The 16,598-nt window shown below is 34.7% G+C and overlaps 1 long non-coding RNA gene across 1 annotated transcript; it reads left to right on the top strand.

Moving 5' to 3' along the window:
• The first annotated feature begins 360 nt into the window (after positions 1 to 360).
• On the top strand, positions 361 to 14,928 carry LOC112641408 (uncharacterized). The gene is made up of 3 exons (XR_003124615.3): positions 361 to 608; positions 11,699 to 11,780; positions 14,724 to 14,928. It is a non-coding gene; the product is annotated as an uncharacterized LOC112641408 (long non-coding RNA).
• The last annotated feature ends 1,670 nt before the right edge of the window (positions 14,929 to 16,598 follow it).

Below are 16,598 nucleotides of genomic sequence, written 5' to 3'. Positions count from 1 at the left end.
CGGGCACCACGTGCGGGCACCACGTGGGGGCACCACGTGCGGGCCCCACCTGCGGACACCACGTGCGGACCCCACCTGCGGGCCCCACATGCGGACACCACGTGCGGACCCCACCTGCGGGAACCACGTGCGGGCCCCACCTGCGGACACCACGTGCGGACCCCACCTGCGGGCACCACGTGCGGGCACCACGTGCGGGCACCACGTGCGGACCCCACCTGCGGGCACCACGTGCGGGCACCACGTGGGGGCACCACGTGCGGGCCCCACCTGCGGACACCACGTGCGGACCCCACCTGCGGGCCCCACATGCGGACACCATGTGCGGACCCCACCTGCGGGCACCACGTGCAGGCCCCACATGCGGGCGCCGGCCAGGGGCACGGCCTGCCATCCTGCGGCCTGCGGGGTTCCGGGCGCCCGGGTCGCCCCCTTGCAGCCCCCCCCCCCCACCGCGAGCCCCGGGAGACCGGCGGGCTCCACCTGGACGGGCGACGGCCAGCGACGCGGGGACAGACAAGGATTATAGTCGCTACCTCGAGTTGTTAGTGACCTCGGGTGTGTGACGCTCCCCAAAGGCCTGAGCCGCGGGCAGCTGCCTCCGGGACGTGAGTCAACCCGCACTGACAGGCTCTAACGTTTCGCTTCTAATTATTGGAAAACCAACCGGGGCGGGATTGGGAAGAGCGAGGTGTCTCGACACCAACACCAAACTCGCTCTTTCGGTTTTTCGTTCTGTTTTTGAGGAGGCTTCCGGCCACTCCATCTCGATCCCTCTGTTTGACGGCGGCGGACGCTGTGTTCTCTCCACACGAAATCTGGGCGTTTAGGGCGGGGGCTCATCCGTGCCTCAGGGCTCCAAGGGCTCCGAAACGTGGGCTTTCTCTGTCTTCCTAGTCGTGTTACAGATTAAAACATAATCAAAGACTGTAGGAATTCATACTTCAGCCAATTTTTTAAAAAATGTAGATATAGGGGATCCCTGGGTGGCTCAGCGGTTTGGTGCCTGCCTTTAGCCCAGGGCGCGATCCTGGAGACGCGGGGTCGAGTCCCAGGTCGGGCTCTGCCTGGGTCTCTCTCTCTCTATCATAAATAAATAAATAAATAAATAAATAAATAAATAAATAAATAAATAAATAAATAATCTTTAAAAAAATATAGATATAATTGAAATAGAACTTTATATTACTGCCGGGTATACAACATAATGATTCGATATTTGTATATTTTGTGAAAGGATCAAAATAAGTCTGGTTAAAATCCACCACTGTACATAATTTTAATTTTTTTTCCTTGTCATGAAAACTTTTAAGGTTTACTCCCTTAGAAACTTTCAAATATCCAATACAGTACTATTCACTGTACCCCTCTGCTGTACATGACACCCCACTGACCTATTTACTTTACTGCCAGGAATTTGCACTTTTTAACCCCCTTCTCTCATTCTCTACCCCTGACCCCACAATCACAAATCTGTTCTCTGTATTGACAAGTTTGAGGTTTTTTGTTTCTACTTTTAAATAAAGTCTTGCCATTTGAGACAACAGGGACTGACCTGAGGGCATTACACTAAGTAAAATAATTAAGACAGAGAAAGACAAATACCATATGATCACACTTATATGTGGAATCTAAAGACGTTTAAATGTATAATGTCCCCAGCTTTATTCTTCTCTTTCAGGACTGCTATGCTATTCAAGGTCTCTTATGATTCCATACAAATTCTAGGATTATTTGTATTAATTTGTGAAAACACCATTAGATTTTTGTATAGGAATTGCATTGAATCTATACATTGCTCTGGGTACTATGAACATTTTAATAGTATTAATTCTTCTAATCCACAAGCACAAAATATCTATCCATTGAGTTGTGTCTTCTTCAATTTCTTACATCAATGACATAGTTCTCAGTGTGCAGGTCATTCACCTTCTTAGTTAAATTTAGTTCTAGATATTTTATTTTTTTCTCGTGCAGTTGTAAATGGGGTTGTCATCTGAATTTCTCTTTCTAATACCTCATTATTATTGTATCAAAACACAATAAACTTTTGTATATTGATTTTGTATCCTGCAACGTTACTGAATTTATTAGTTTTAACAGGTTTTTGGTAGAATCTTTAGAGATTTCTGTGTATATTATCATGTCATCTGACATAGTGACAATTTCTTTTTTTATCATATTCCTTTTAATTTAGTTTCCTTGCCTAATTGCTCTACCTGAGACTTCCAATACAATGTTGAGTAAAAGTAGCAAGAGTGGGCATCCTCATCTTATTCCTGATCTTAAAGGAAAAGCTTCCAGGTTACTGTTGAGTAGGATATTAGCTGCGGGCTTGTTGTACATGGCCTTTAGTAAACACCCCCTAGCTTGTCGCTTTTTATGATATTCATAGAATATATACTTAATTGTCCAGTTCAACAAACTTCATACACTCTGACAAGTTTGTATCTGAATTATATTTTTTCTTTTTGATTTATGATGTTATGTAAGCAATTTAACTTGTTCAAATATCCCTAGATATTCACTTTACTAAGGCCATTGCTATTAGATTTAAGAATCCTTTGCAGGGGGAGTTGCGCTAAAAAAAATCCTTTTTAAAAGAATTACTTTATATATAACATAATTCGTCACTTGTAAAGTAGGTAATTATACAAAGGAATAACTCAAAATATATTTATTAACCCATATAATACAGTCCCCAACCTTGTATTTTACTTGGAATTATTAAAATTTTTCAAGATTATTACTCTGCTTATTAGAAATGGTTTATTGAAATTCTTAACATTTTCATCAATATCAAACAATAGTTTGATGTTGAACCACAGAATAGAAAATTTTTATGTGATGTCTCAAACAAATTTGGAAATGATAGTGAAGTCCAGAAGTCATACACGATGGCATGGCTCAAGTGGCCCAGAATATGGACTCAGGAAAAATGAACTGAATTCCATTACTATCTGGCTTATGGTCCTGGCTAACAGTGTATCACCCCATTTGGTGTTAGTCACCATATTCTTTAGGTGAGAGTTTTGAAGTGACATCTAAAATCTCTTTCAGTTGTAGTGATCTCATATAAATATATATATATATATATATATATATATACACATATATATCACACTCTTTGTGATGTTTCTAAAACTAAAGTTCTGTAAGTCAATCAGAGAAAGATAAATACCATATGATTACACTCATACATAGAATTTAAGAAATAAAACAAATGAATAGAGGAAAAAGAAGGAGAGAAATAGACTCCTAACCACAGAGAATATACTGATGGTTACCAAAGGGGAGGTGGATAGGGGGATGAGTTAAATAGGTGATGGGGATTAAGGAGGGCACTTGTGATGAACACTGGGTGTTGTATGGAAGTGTTGAATCACTATATCGTACACTTCAAACTATTATTACACTGTATGTTAACTGGAATTTAAATAAAAACCTAAATAAAAGTCCTGTGCTAATTATACCTCATTTCAAATACAAATCTCAAGAAAAAAATGTTTGAATTTGTATATTTATTATTTTCATGACACTTAAAATTTATTTTAAAACACATCATTGTTATAGCTCTCATATGATATGTAATTATGATATGCCATCAAGGTATCATCAAGCAAATTATAGCCAAATATCATAGGTCACCATATAGAACTGTAGTTTGATAAAGGTGCCTTAAGATGATTCCTTTTATCAGTTATGTTTATAGAGTTCAGTTTTTCTCCAGTATGTACGCCAAGTTACTACCTGAATACAAAAGTCCTCTGAAGGTTGAACTAACATTTTATGTGTGAAATAATAATTCTTTAATTCAGACACGGTTCATTTGTTACATCTTTAGGAAAGATTTCTGCTAACTGCTAATTTCCACAAGTGACTAGATGCTGTGCTCTGGTGGGGGGGGTGTCATTTAATATTTCAACAATGGAACCATTGTGTGAATAAAGTTGATGGTGTCTAATGTACCTTGAAATGTGCCCTAAAGTAGATTTCTATTAGTAGAGTCAGGGACTTGAAAGAAAATAGGTCTTAGTTTCAAGTAAATTAGAAATCCCATACCACCTCAATTCCTTAGTGGAAAAAAAAAAAAAAGAAAAAAAAACATGTTGACTCTTAGGATGAATAATACACAAATATCCAGTGTGAAGCAAAATGGATTTTAATAGCCTCGGGTTGGTGGTATGTTAATTATTGTGCTAGTGACACTCTGGATGAATAAGACCCTCTCATGGCATATGATAACAGAAATGTAATAAAACTGAATTAGCTCAAAGTCAAAATGATGTTCCTAACTATTCAGAAGTATTTGGGGAAATAGTTAAGCTATTTTTTTATTATAAAATTCCAAAATTAAGCCTGCCAGGAAAGTGAGATGCCGAGATCAGAATGACCATAATCAATTACGTATTTGAAAATTTTTCACCAAAGGCAACTCACTAGTCATGATGGAAGTTTAATTTTTCAGAATATCCACCTTAAGTTAATAGTGATGAAGGCATGTGCAATTACCACCACTAACTCCTCTTTGGCTAAGTGAATCCTAGTTCTAAGATGTATCTAGAATCCAAGGACATCTTATCATGTCTACTTGTTCCTACTCTATGTAAGCAGCTATCTTTTCTCATGAAGCTACTCTCCTCTTTCATGTTGATTAACGGGCTATATCCTAATGTGCTGCTCTTCTAGTTTCATCCACGTGTCTCCTACATACTAATTTCCATTCATCATAGAACCTAGAGTTATCTTTAAAAACATATCAGATCCTGTCACTCTGTTTGAAACCCTGCAGGTTTTCTATTCTATTAAGAAGGAAAAGTCACACTGGGCATAGAGCCTGCTAAAGATGGTCTCTGTCCCTCCCTCCTTCCTCTCGCTGTCTCCCTCTCTAAAAAAAAAAAAAAAGAAAAGAAAAGAAAAAAGAAAAAAATATAAAAAGACAGAGAAAAGTCAAAACCTTTTTCTGGCTTCTGAAGATGACTTGATCTGACCTTGTTACCTCTCTGATTGCTTTTTCTCCCACTCTACCCTCCTCACTCTTCTCCAGTGTATAATTTATTTGTTATTCCTCACATGTACCAGGCAATATCTCAAACCAAGTTTTTTTTTTTTCCTTTTCTCTGTGCCCAGAACACTTTTTTCCAGATGTTTATATGGCTAACTCCCTAAAAAACTTCATGTTTTTCTTTGATGAGACTTACACTGACTAACCTATTTTATACAGTAAAGTGCTAACCTGGAGTAAAATGCCACTTCTATCCTTTATTTTTGGTGACCTTACCTCTTATCCCATTTAACATGCTCTATGGTACCCCTACTTATTTTGCATATTGTTTATTGTCTGCTTCTCTACTCTAGAAAAGGGATAATTGCAATGGCGTAGCGGTAAAATGGCTCTTAAGAAAAAATAAGGCCTGCTGTGAATTGTTTGCATGATTTTCATAGTGTAAATATTCCCACCATGGCCAATTGGAGTCAATGACTGCCTCACAAACATCCTAAATAATTAATAAGATGTTCTTATAAACTAGGATCTGCCAACTCCAGTCCACCGCTAGTTATCTGTGGTTTTCATCCACAGATATATCCCAAGTCATTATTGCTAGAATCACATCAAGTGGCAGATTTATTTATAAGTTTATAAAGCAGTTCAGTACATTATATTCATTTTTGTCTGTATTTTATTTTTTTTAAGATTTCATTTATTTATGAGAGAGAGAGAGAAAGAAAGAGAAAGAGAGAGACAGGCAGAGGGAGAAGCAGGCTCCATGCAGGGAGCCCGACGAGGGACTTAATCCCGGGTCTCCAGGATCATGCCCTGGGCTGAAGGCGGTGCTAAACCACTGAGCCACCTGGGCTGCCCTTTGTCTGTATTTTAAAAATGAGTCTAACACAAGCCAGAAATAAATCAGTAATTTATGTCCATTTATATCACACTGAGATTATTCATCACTAATTAAATATTTTGATGAGAATAGAAAAGTAATAGTGAAAAATATTTTAGTTCTTAAATCGTTAAGTACTTTCACATTTCTTAATTTTATACATGATCAATACCATACATTATATTTTCCATATGGGAAGCATCTACAGCCATGCTTTACAAGCTCCTGCATTATTTTGCAAACTTGAATAAAGATAAAGCCTTATTTTCAAATTATCACTCATTAATGTCACTTCATTTTTCTTTATTTTTAAATTTAAATTTTTTTTTTTTAAGTAGGCTCTACCGCACCCATGGAGTCCAACAGAGGGCTTGAATTCCTGACCCTCAGATCAAGACCTGAGCTAAGATCAAGAGATAGATGCTTAACTGACTGAGCCAGCAGAGTACCCCCATTTTCCTTTTATAAAGGTTTAATAACATAGTTACCATCATGTATATCTATCATAATTTTTAAATCAATGATTAAATCTCATTTCATTTTCTGGGTCTACATGGTGAAATTAGCTTTTGTTATTGTTTCTAACTTAACGTGGGACCTGGTTTCTTGAAATAACCAGTTTTTACACAGATTAAAAGTAGGCAAAGTTTGCACATAGATATAAAGATATAAGTGTATTGATATCTAAAATTGAGAAATGGGATGCCTATTATTATCTAAAATAAGATTAACTAATGTTTTCTCTCCGAAAAAAAAATCCCATAATGACATATGAAAAGGTCAGAAAGAAAAACCCAATATTTTAGAGAAAAATGTGTATTTCACATTTTAAAAGTTAACTTAAAATTGAAAATAACTTTAGTTTTATATACAAGTGTTTAAAATTTGAAAATTAAAAGAATATTAAAATACCAAAGACATCCTAAGGTGTGTCACTAATGGGATAGAAAGCTTAAGATGAAAAAAAAAATCAGGATGATTTTCAGACATATAAATACAGAAAAATTACAAACAATTGCTGGGATCGTGAAAGAAATTAAGTGATTTTTCAGATGTGGAGTAAAATTACATTCTCAAGTGACATTGCAATGCTGGAAAAAAATCTTCGTTGTTTACTTATTTAAATCACTTGCCAGAACCTTGAAAATTACTTGAATTATGCCCTATTTCTACAACAGATTAGGAATTTCTTTATGTATTTATGACCTGGAAGTTACTTAAGAATTAACCAAATTTGTCATTTACAATAAGAACTATAAGAAAGGCTTGAATTATGCCAAAACCAATTTCTGGTTGTTGGCAGACAATACTACATTATTCCATTAAGCAGATCAACATATGTAGAAGATTGGCAGGACAATGAGCACCTGCGTTTTCCTGGAAGGCACAAAAGTTTTTTGTTGTTTTTTTTTCAATCTAATATGTTTTCAAATAACCAAGAGATTCTTACTATGAGTTAACTATCAGATATGATTGCATTTGGTTACACACAATAGAAAACCGGCCTATATATTTTATTTCTAGTGTTCCTCTTGTTTTCACATTCCTTAAAATTATACAGTGCACTCCTATAATTTTGTGATATATTTTAATGCCCAAGGGATACATAGTTCCTCAAATTTAATAATCCATTGTTTTTAAATTTTCTCAAAAATAAGGTAGCTATTAACAATATTGGGTTTTATTAGAGATGAACTTTAGAAAATTCCTCAGATTTTCCCAAACATAAAAGCTTTCAGAGCTTGAGATTTTATTAACAATTAAAATTGACCTTGTTAATACTCAGTATTGTTGGAAAAATATCTATTCATAGTTAGATTAATAAATTCCTGTTGCTCTGTTATGTAAAGCATACTCATATTTGAAGACATTATTTTGTTTTTTACTTCATTTTAATATATCTAGTATGTCTTTCCTAATCAGCTGTCATATAGACCTCTCACTATATGTAATTTTCAGCTTTTTTCATAGATGGCTTCCTATCCCACTAGAATTTACCCAAAGGTGCCCAAAGTGATTTCATGTACACCATATATCCTAAATGTTATATTACCCCAATCTCACAGACCAAATTTTATGGATTTCTGGATTTCTGGAAAGCCTTTAGGTAATCTGTAAAATGATTGACTATGAGTGTTCTTTGTGGCCCTGAGAACAGTCTACATGCACATATATAATAATATAATAGACAAATCAAGTGACATAAATATGGAAACATTTAATTAGCATAAATTTCTGTAGACTATATGTGATAATATTAAGAAACAGTAATGTGTAAGCTATTCAAATGCATTATCTCATCTTTCTCACAATTTGTCTATTTTAATAATTTCAGGAGTCCTGTAACTTTTAACTAACTCAAGAATTAAATTGTCAAGGAAAAAAAAAATTAAATGGGCGAAGAATCAAAAGATGGTAATAACTTCATTAATCTAAAATATAAAAATTATGATATAATATGGTGAGACACTTAGTTTAACTGCCCAATATTTAAAACTAGAGCTTACCAGGGGCATCTAGATGGTTCAGTTGGATAAGCATCTGATTCTTGATCTCAGCTCAGGTCTTCATCTCAGGATCATGAGTTCAAGCCCCATGTTGAGCTCCATGCCGGGTGTGGAGCCTACTTAACAAAACAAACAAAACAGTGCAGTTAAGATTTTTTAAAGATGTAATAATCTCTTGGGAAATGTTTTACAGCATTGACGTTGTGGGTAATTTGTGGATTATGAAATCAATTTAATGGTCTTAAAACATAGGACAGAAAATATGAGAATGAAATGTCAGTAGTAAGGTTTACTTACTTATTAAACTTTATTTTAGTTGTGTTTGTGTCACCAAGAAAGCACATTTTTGTCTTTGTGTCGCAGCCAAACACTTTGAGTATCACTGCTCTCAGGCATAGATCTGGGAGTGAATTGGCTTGGTCATTGAGTCAGAGCTTTTTCAACTGTACTACATTTTTTATTGTGTGTGTATATTTATAGACTCACTAAAAATCTATAAGAATTCTGATTAATTCATAGGTCCTTTAATAGTTAATACTGGTGAATTTTTTTATTGCTACACTAATAGAGTTAAATATTTTTTATTGTATTTTCAATTTGTACTACTTCCTTACTAAGAAAGCTGTGCCTATATTTGTACGCTTATGGCCATTTGTGTTTCCTCTCTTGTGAAATATGTTTGCTTACATATATTTTCAAAAAACATTATGAAACTGTTTTTCTTTGTTTCTATTTTATTTTTCCATCTTTTCAAAACAATTTTTAGTGTTCTTTAAATAGGCATGCTTAGGTAGCTTAGATAGCTTTTACTATATTATATATGCTGTAAACCTCTACTCTGAAGGTTAGATTTTTACTTTCTTCATAATGCCACATGACAAACATATGTAAGTAATTATAGTTGAATTTATAAAAATCTCCACTTATAGTCAGTGCATTTTTCATATTTTTAAAGAAATATTTGTATCATATATCATATATCCATAAGCACAGATATATATTCAAAATAGTTTAACTTTTTTCCCTTTGCCTCTGGATTTATTTTTCCATGTGGTTTGGTTTAAGCCTCATGTCTCACTATTTTTTCCAAAAACTTTAAAAATCATTAAATGAAGAATTTGTCTTTTTCCAGGTTGCGAGTCAAGCTCTGCCAGTAATTACTTTCTATGTATGGATCTCTTTGGTAGTTTAATATATGATCCTGCTTTGAATCATTTGCCATATCATCTTTTCCTTTGCTACACTCGTAATTATTGTAGTGATATATCAAGTATTAATATCTGGTGCTGGTACTTAACCTGATGAATTTTTTTAAGTTCTATTTAGTTTTATTGTTTTTAATTATTCATTTCTTTTAACTTTCTTGTACCCAAATTAGATAGCTTCTATGGTATCAATTTATATCAAGTATTTTATTTTGCTTTAGTCAAATGTGTGGAATATTTCCAATATTTTGGTCTTTATCTGACACAACAGAAAGAATAGTTATCCTAAAATCATTTCCTTGAAATTCTTGGAAATTCAATGATCCCATTAGAGAATTGTATGGTAACAGATGATGCTACACTTATGGTAAACATAGCATAATCTATAGAGTTGTTGAATTACTATATTGTGCGCCTGAAACTAATGTAATATTACCTGTCAACTGTACTAAGAAAATCTTATAACTTCTGAATAAAGAAAAAGAAAACTTTCTTTAAATGCCAACTTGTTCTATTCTAAGCACTTAATCTAAAGTTAAGTTAATTGATTTTTGTGATCTTTAGTTTCCTCATACAAGTTTGATTAATATAGATTTTAATGCCATTTGGTCGTTGGTATTTAAAATTAGCTAATACATGCCTGATGCCCAGTCTGCTCTATTAGCACCATTAGTCATGATTCGGATTAACAACTTCACTGTCTACATTCAATTTCACCCAGCTCCAAATTTCCTTAGCTTTTGTGAAGACTGTTTTCCAATTTTAATTTTAATTAAAATTATTTTTAATTTACATTTTAAAAAGTTAGCATACAGTGCAATATTGGTTTTTGGAGTAGAATTTAATGATTCATTGCTTTCATACAACACCCAGTGCTCATCATAACAAGTGCCCTACTTAACACCCATCACCCATCCAGCTCACCCCCCTCCTATTTTCCTCCATTAACCCTCAATTTGTTCTCTATCGTTAAAAGTCACATATGGTTTGTTTCCCTCCCTCCTTTTCTTCCTTTCCCCCTTCCCATATTCTCATCTGCTCTTTCTTAAATTCCACATATGAGTGAAATTATGTTATTTGTCTTTCTCTGACTGACTTATTTCATTTAGCATAATATACTCTAGCTCCATCCATGTCCTTGTAAATGGCAAGACTTAATTCTTTGTGATGGCTGAGTAATAGTCCAATATATATATATATATATATATATATATATATATATATCACATCTTCTTTATTCATTCATCTGTTGATGGACATTGTGAAGATATAAGATAGGAAACAGCACAGCGTGTATAGCAATAGCATGAATAGAATAGGAAAGTCCTAACTTCCAAGCACAAATTCTCCTGACTCAGTTATTCTGTATTGCCTGTAAGGTCACTGCATGTGATACTGAGGTGTGAAATAACTTCAAATCAGAAAAGCAGTCATCACTGTAGTTGACTTCAACTTTTCTCTCAGGAGTATGTAACTAGCCAGACTTGCAACACTTTAGAGTATGTCCTAGCTTTCATCCTCCAGTACAGCTGTAACTTAGTAATACCAACTAGTTAAAACCTATCTGGGAGATGTAGGTGTCTGGTCCGATGTATAAATCTTGGCCAGATTATCAGCCATGTTGGACCTAGTATAGGTAAATTCGTAATAATTTCTTGAATTATTGTTTCAAAGAGAAAGCAGAGAATCAATTTCTTATACATTATCTCCCTGAAAGATAGGGAACAGAACCAGTTATTAATCATTATCCTCCCACATTCAATTGCTAGCTGAGTGTTTACATACAGAAATCTTAATAATATTATCATTAATAATGTAAATTTAGTAGTTTTACTAAATGTTAATACTATTTAAATATTAAATATTAATACTAATTAAAATTAATACAAAATATTAATTTACATTAATAATGTAAATTTAGTTTTATGTATTTTCTGTTTGATATGTAAAGTTGAAATAAAAGCAATATCATATTTTTATCATAAAGCAACTGAGAAATTGTATTCCTAGCAGTATGGTGGAAAAAGATCTTCTGAAGATGACTCTAATATGAATAGCTCCTGGATAAACTGAAATAAACATTATTTTGTTGCATTGCTAGATTCACAGTAGAGATCAAAGCCCTTCATAAAGGAAGAAAGGAAGGAAAGAAGGAAAGGATGGAGAGAACAAAGAGAAAAAAGGTAAGAAAGAAGAAAGGGGAAAAGATGGGGAAGAGAAAAAAGAGTAGAGGCACCACGAATAATGAAACTCTTGAAACAAATGTTTTCAGTGGGATCAAGAGATTGACACTTTGAAAACATCACAAGTAAGAGAAACTAAATTTGAATTTTCTAAAGTAAGTCTAGCACTGAGAAAAGAACCAGATTTCTCTCAACGCAGTAGCACAGTTTGGTCCCTACTTAAATGATATTTTAAATCCTTCCTATTTGGGGTTAAGATTTCCCAGTTTAGACCCTCAGAATATTCAGAGATTAAATTCAACAAAATAAAACAAGCAAAAAGGCCAGCATGAGTGAGAGTCAGAGAAAAATACAGAAAATATTTAGATCACTAAGGATTTTAGATATCTGAAATTTTAATTTACAATATTGAATAAGTATGTTAAATATGTTTGAAGAAATAGAAGAAGAAATATAAGTAATGGAGTAACAATATGTCATTAAAAATAATAAGGATGATTTGAATCCAAACATAATACCTCTAGAAATGAATGACAAAATTGTGGAAAACAAAAACTAGCTGATAAGATTAAAATAAGACTATTAAATAACCGATGAGAGAATCAGATATCTGGAATGAACCACAGAGAAATAAAGAGATTAAAAATATTAAGGTGAGATCAAAAGATATAGAAGAGAGATGAGAAGGTCTGCATAATACCAAAGAAATGAAGATCAAAATCTAAAACTTTCATAAGAATAGAGGTATTCTTAATATTTTATGTCTATGGAATTAGAAATTTTCTTGAAATATAAGAAGCTAACGTAAAAATTTATTGTATTCAAGGGATATCAAAAAGGAAGTGAAAATAGAGACTATAAAATGGAAGAAATAATTTGAAATAGATGCATTTTCAATGAGACTATATGCTAAGACTATAAGAAACTCCAACAAATTCATATGTAATAGAAAAATAATAGCAGGGTCCGCTGCTCCCTTTGCTAATGGCACAGGGTCGGGGGGCCTGGGAGAGCAGGGGGGCGAGAAAGCAGAAGCCTGGAAAGCTGTGAGGCAGCATGGCTGAGGGGACCAGAAGCTTCTGGAAGTCCTGACAGCTGCCCCTTCCGCATGTACTGGGACCCCGGGTCCCCCACTGCTGGCCGGTGGTGTGAAAGGCTGGGCATCCATGGGCGGGGGGGTGGGGAGAGGGGGGGCAAGCTCACCTTCTCTCTCCACACCCCCCACCCCTCCGCGTGCATCGCTGGCAGGTCTTGGATGGCCCCCTGGCCTGCTCCTCTGTCCCCTCTGCTCTGCTGTCCTGTCCCCTCCCTGGCTCAACGTCTCCACCAAGCACTTGGTTTATTTAGAGAAAGGAGAATAAGGAAGGGGTGAGAATTAAAAAAAAAAAAAAAAAGTAATAATTCTAATAATTCTATTCTATTTGTCAATAGAATTTGACAAAGTCATGTCAACAAATAGCTTACAAAAAAGTAAAATAAGGGAGCACCAGGGTGCCTCAGTGGTTGAGCACCTACCTTCTGCCCAGGGGTGACCCTGCGGTCCTGGGATCCAGTCCCACGTCAGGCTCCCTGCATGGAGCCTGCTTCTCCCTCTGCCTGTGTCTCTGCCCTCCCCCCCTCTCGTGAGTAAATAATTAAAATCTTAAAAAATAAACAATAACATTGGAAGTAACAATAGACAAAGTATTCAACCTCATCAAAAATTAGAGAAGTGCAAACTAAGACTACATAGGATACCAGTTTAAATCCATTAGATTGTCAATAAATGGTAAGACATCAATGCCTGGGCAAATAGCTGAGAGATGGGTACTTCTGGTATACCCGCATTGGCATCAATTCTGAAAATCATATAGTATCACGGCTTAAAATTTAAAATACTGGTTCTCCCACTTACTAAATTTAATTTCTGTGTATGTACCCTAAAGAAACCCTCGTAGACATGGATCAGGAGACTTCATAAGAACGTACCGGGCCGAGTAATATTCCATTGTATTTTACTCGGTCAGGTACGTTCTTAAGAAGTCTCCTGATCCATGTCTACGAGGGTTTCTTTAAAAAAAAAAAAAAAAAAAAAAGAATGTACCTGGCCATCTTGCTTGTATTACCAAACAAACAAAAACAAAAAGGAAAAATGAAAATGAAAGCAACTCAAAAGTTTATCAACATAAAGAGTGGGTAAGAAATAGTGCTATACTAATGCAAGGGTGATCTTAAAAATTAAATATTAAAGATCCACATCTGCATAAAACATCATAGACATTTAATGTTGGGTTAATAAAAAGCAAGCCACACAGGATAATTTAGACTTAGATATTTGAGATAAGTCTCAAAAAAATAAAAGAAAAACTACGCTTTGTTTTGGATTCATATATACATTGTTTATCATTGAGGTTCAGACAGAAGCACAGAAACATCTCTATTTATAGGAGGCAGAAAGAGATTAATACAGGGAATTAAAAGCTCACAGAATCCCCCGAAGAGAGGAGTAAGCAAAGAGTGGGGAAGATTGCACTGACTTCAGAATATCAGGAGGCTATAAAATCTCAGGAAAATCCTTAGTATTCTTACTGGCTGGTAGGCATATATCAAATGGATGATTTATATTAAAATACATATATGCAGTTAAAAAGCCTCCTCTTTGGACTCTGCCTTCTAAATATTACATGTTTCTGGAACTCCTGCGTGGCTCAGTGGTTGAGCATTTGCCTTTGGCTCAGGGCGTGAACCCAGGGTCCTAGGATCCAGTGCCACATGGGGCTCCCTGCATGGAGCCTGCCTCTCCCTCTGCCTGGGTCTCTGCCTCTCTCTCTCTTGGTCTCTCATGAATAAAGAAATAAAATCTAAATAAATAAATAAATAAATAAATAAATAAATAAATAAATAAATAAATAAATAAAAACATGTTTCTCAATATCAAAGTCTAACCCAAAATGCTCTTCACAGTTGTGTCAAGAAACACAGATCTTGGTTTCTTTCTGATGAGATGGACAACATATGAGAAGATAAGTCAATGCGGTCATATAAGATGATAATCTGGCACCCTGGCAAATGTGTTTTCTTTTTCATTAAAGCACTGATAAATACAAAATTCAGGGTATTTGCTATGTCTGTGTAACAGAGGGCTAGGAAGTTGGAGGAACTCATGTGTACAGTCATAGGCACTGGCCGAGGTCAGTATTTGAGTCCAGTGGTACAAGTTTACCTATTTCTATGCTTTACAACTTTCACCTTTATTCCATCTCACCAAATAAAAAGCTCACTATAAAATTTGAAAGACTGGAAGAATATTTTATTTAAATATTCAAAATCCAAGCTATGTTTACAAGTACATGGATTTAATTTACTGCAGTGCGAATGTTAAAGTTGCATCAGCACATATTTTAACAATGTAAATGTTTTGATATATTATATATGGATATATTAAATAAGTACTGTTTACAAAAATATCCTATTCTAATTCAAAGTTGCCCAAACACACATTTGTTTTTGCTCTGTTAAAATATATTAATAATTCTATATTCTTTATCTGAGTTTCTTTTTTGAGTGCAAGAGAAATTGATTGTTCCTAGAAACAAAGAAAGATGATTCTTAGAAATATCCCAGAAAACAGCAGTTAGAAAATTTAATATACGGATTCAGGTATTAATCAAAATTTTCACAGTAATATTATTTGCTAATAGAAAAATATCAAGTTTTCTTTAAGCCTATGTAAAATGCCTCTTTACTCCCTTCAAACCAGGAGCCAAAGAACTTATTTTTGCCACATTGCTATTCCAAAATTGCCTAGGAATTAAAAAAAAAAATGTATTTCCCTAAACTAGACAAAACCTCTAATTTATAAAATAATGTTAAGGAATATATAAAAGGACACCTAAAGGAATAAAATGAGGCTTATTATAAAACTAATTAAAGTAAAATAATAATTATAGTAAGTAACGATCTTAATAAACAACTTCTAGTTATAAAAATAATTATTTTAATGTACCCAAAGAAGAAAAAAAAGCAAATGTGTGGTCATTTTGAGATCATCAGACATTGATAGATAAATTGTCATTGTTTCTAAATGGGAAGAAACTTTATTTCAAACTCACAGAGGTAGTCCTGGTTCTCTCTGCTTCTATATCAGGTCAACTAGTAGTATATATACATACATATGTGAGATACTTATTAAAGCACTTCAGTGGGAGCTTTCTGGAAGTCCTTATTATGTCTCTTAAGTCTAGAACATAGTGTTACATAACAAAGGCCTTCATTCTTTAAAAAAAAGCATATTTAATATATTCTTTCATTAAAATGGGCATCTGGAAGAAAAGAATTTTCACTCGCCAAGAAAAAAAATATTCTAAGTTCAATTCATGTACTTTAAAAGGTATTAACTGAATATATGTTTATATACCAATATATGTACATATATATATTTATACATACAGATACATAGTTTACTTATCTGAAAATGATAATACACCATTTTATTTTTTAAAAAAGGGCAAATTCTACAGTGGAAAAGAAAAAAGAATAAATGCATTGGTAAAGCACCAGCTACTGCATAGCTATTCTCTGCTCCTTTCTCATGCTGAGTCCTTTTCATTTGCTGAACAAATAGCCAATTGCTGGTGGAGTGAGTAGAACTATTCAGCTGTGCCAGCTACTACCACCTGCTGTAACTAATTAAGTGTGATTATAAGGTAGTGAAGAGGTGGCAACATTATCATAACCACCTGAAATTCTTGGTTTGAGAGCATGCCCAGAATCCCAGGGCATTCCACCAACAAAGACAAATTGTTCAATTCCTACAGAAGGTCTCTGAAGTCATTTATT

The sequence above is a fragment of the Canis lupus genome, chromosome 33, assembly GCF_003254725.2.
Source record: "Canis lupus dingo isolate Sandy chromosome 33, ASM325472v2, whole genome shotgun sequence".
Classification (NCBI taxonomy): Eukaryota; Metazoa; Chordata; class Mammalia; order Carnivora; family Canidae; genus Canis; species Canis lupus.
This window is presented reverse-complemented; position numbering and strand designations above follow the sequence as displayed.